Here is a 3685-nt window from a genome sequence, read left to right on the forward strand (position 1 = left end):
ATGTGAGCCTTGATAATTTTTTCAAAGATTTTGCCAAGGATGGAGGTGAGACTGACTGGCCTATAGTTGCCCGGGTCCTCCTTCCTCCCCTTCTTGAAAATGGGGACCACATTGGCCCTTTTCCAGTCCTCCGGGACTTCGCCCGTGCGCCACGAGCATTCAAATATTCCCGCCAGTGGCTCTGCTATGATGTCAGCCAGTGCCTTCAGCACCCTCGGATGGAGCTCATCCGGGCCTGCCAACTTAAAGGCATCCAGTTCTTCCAAGTGACTCTGCACCATCTCAGGGTCTATGCATGGAAGTCTGGCGCCTTGCTGCTGCCTCTCTACAACCCCAGTGTGAGATTTGTCGTGCCCCTCGCTTAGGACCATTGAGGCAAAGAACTCGTTGAGGAGTTCAGCCTTGTCCCCCCTGTCCATCACCAATTGTTTCTGCCCATTTAGCAGGGGTCCTATTCCTCCCTGGGCCTTCCTTTTACTCCCTAGATATCTAAAAAACAATTTCTTGTTGTCCTTTACTTGGGATGCCATCCTCAGCTCCATGGTAACTTTGGCCTGTCTAACTGCCTCCCTACAAGTGTGAGCAGAGGAGGTATATTCGTCTTTGGAGATTTCTCCCTGTTTCCACTTTTTATGTGCTCCCCTTTTGGCCCTTAAACTGCCCTGGATTTCTCTGATCAGCCAAGGAAGCCTCCTGGCCCCTTTCCCTCTTTTCCCTCGCATCGGGATCGTCTTGCTTTGTGCCTGAAGGATCATTTCCTTAAGGCACAGCCACCCTTCTTGGGCTCCCATCACTTCAAAACTCCTACTCTGCAGTGCGTCTTTTACTAATCATCTGAGTTCATTGAAATCAGTTTTCCTAAAGTCTAGCACTTTCACCCTACTAGTTACCTTACTCACTCAATGTTTTATAAAGAATTCTATCATCAGGTGATCACTGTCCCCCAGATGGCTATCAATCTGTAGGTCCCCTACCATGTCATCCCCCGTTGCCAATACCAGATCCAGCATTTATTTTCATGCTCCAGCAGATTCAATTTCCAGCACATCAGAGCCAGCTCCCTGCATGTCTATAGGAACCCATTATGAATTCTTTGTATTATACTTAAGTTTTTCAGAATTCCAATTGACACGAACTATCTTAGTCTGGTAGCGGGCCCTAGAAATGGCTCTGACCTTACCCTAAGTCATTGAGCAGTCACAGGCTTGGCTTCATTTAATTAACTCATAGCTGATAGTGTCTCTCTGAGCTGTTTCTGAATTTGAGTGGCAACTATCCCTAGAAATCTCCAGCTGTTTTCTGGCTTGATGGATTCCCTTGGGGAGAATGCTACCAGACTTTTCTCAGAGGTTCAAAAGACATGTACCACCTGTCACCATGCTATATAAATATTATTAATTTGTAGGATTACAAATTAATAATTCAAAGTTCCCAGAGGATAACAGAATTTTCTTCCTGCCACATCTGTTGTGTATGTTAATTTCTGAAAAATCACTGACATGTTCATTCAAGTTTTCTGGATACAATAGGAAGGTAATTAATCACAGCCATTCTCAACCATACGTCATTTTCTCATAATATTTGTTTATGTTCTATTAAAGGCTAGTATGTGAGTTAGAAAGAGAAAAAAATATTTGTTTATTTTTCTTTTCTATTCTTATAATAAACTGACCACTATCAAAGCATAGCAAAAATCTTATCAAAAACAAAACTATGCATTTTAATAGGCGAAACATCCTTGGAGATAGGGGTAACTGGAACAGTTTGAGAAAGCACTTCTTTCCTTCTGTGTATCTCTCTGCAAAAAATTTTAAGGGTGGCTTTGGTTCCAAAGAACACAGGAAAACCACAGAGTGCAGAGAATTTTATTGCCAGTTTGTTTCTATTAGCAATGTTACTAAAAATGCCTTTACTCTGAGAATCACTGAAACATCCTGTGTCCAAGTAGTTAGAGCTAGTGTGAGTACAAAAGCATTAACGCTTTTGCTACGCATGGTTGCACACATCCCTGCATACATACTTACATTCCGGCCCACTGAATATAGGATAATTATAATTTTAAATATTGAAAATGTAGTGATATGCATAACAATACTTATTAATAGTGCTCATAATTCATTATAAATATTGTTTCTCACATCCATAAAAACCATGCTGAAAAGCAGCTGATATGCAAGGTAGGCTTTTGCCAAATCCAAACACATCATTGGGATGTAAGTGATGGCAATCCTAGGTATTAAGATATGAAAGGAGTACATTTTTTTTTCCCATAAAATACAGAAAAACAAATTTTCTTAGACAAAATTCTTAGCAAAGTCTATGTAAACTAGAAAGCCTCCAGGCAAGCTAGCACTATGATAGAAACTGTTTTCTTGTCTGAAACATTTTCAAGGTATCAAAATGGGGGTGTTTTTTTAATCAACCAACAATCTGGCTGGTTCTAGGCAAGTCAATTGAAACATTTGTTTCTCTACATTTTTTTTTCAATTTCAACCTTAATTTTGTGGTTTTAAGTAATTGGCTGAAATTGCAAAACAAATTATCATTGTGAACCAAAACCAGAATTGTTGTTGTTATTATTGTTATGGAATGTCAAAATCTAATCTTTCAACATTTTTTCCTTCTTTTTCCTTTCAAATTAGAAAGTTGGCAAAATCAACAGTTTAAGTTTAGTCAAATCAGCATTTGCAAAAGTGTGAACCTCTTTCTTGTCCACAGACTTTCCAGGCCTTTCTGCAGGGGAGAGTAGGCTGCAGGCTGGGATTCTTCTCCTTTTCCTTTCTCCACTCTCTCTTCTCCACTTTGAGGGCAAGATACTTTACCTTGAAATGGGCTCCTGCTTTATTGAGGTTGCAGTGCCATTGGGATGGGCTGGCAACCAACTCCTCCCAGCTCTTGATGACATCATCGCTTTCTTGAGGTATACCTTCAAAGTGTCCTTGGATCATTTCTTCTGGCCACCACAAACTGTGAGACCATTACCAAGCTGGGAGTAGAGCACTAGTTTTGGGAGTCAGAAGTCAGGCATCTACACACAATGACCAGTCCAGCAAAATTGGTGCTTGAGGATCATTGACTCAATACTGATAACATTGGCTTCAGGAAGGATGCTGGAGTTTGTGCAATGATGTTCCCAATTTAAGTGGAGTATTTTTTGGAGATATCATTGGTGTAGAATAGTGAAAGTCCACATATGCGCTACATGACTACAGGTGAGAAGTTTCTAGAGGGTTTGAACTCCCAACCTTGATGAAGTCATGACATACTTTTAAGGTCTGGGCATGCGCAGTGTATAACGGTAATGCAACTATTTATCAATGTTACTATGTTAATTATGATAATGTTGCTTGTATTGGTTTGAAACAGTTGAAACTGATTGGCCCTTTTAAGTACAGCCTAGGTTTGAATTTGATTGGGTATGGTGAAAAAAGCGATGATTGGACCATTGGGTGAGTGACAGGTGGCATGATTAGAAGGCTATAAATCCTGTCCGGAGTAGCTAGCAGGGACTCTGGGTGCTCAGCCTCAGAGTGCTTGACTTCACCTCTGGGTGCTTGACCTCACTCTCACTCTGATTGGACAGTCCTGACTCTTGGCTCTCAGGGTACGGAAGTTTGTCGAGTGCCAGTTCCTTGCTGTGACCTGGTTGTTGGGATTGAGCTCGGTGAGGCTTACCTGTCTCGCA

This window comes from Alligator sinensis, unplaced genomic scaffold (assembly GCF_000455745.1).
Source record: "Alligator sinensis unplaced genomic scaffold, ASM45574v1 scaffold67_1, whole genome shotgun sequence".
NCBI lineage: Eukaryota > Metazoa > Chordata > Crocodylia > Alligatoridae > Alligator > Alligator sinensis.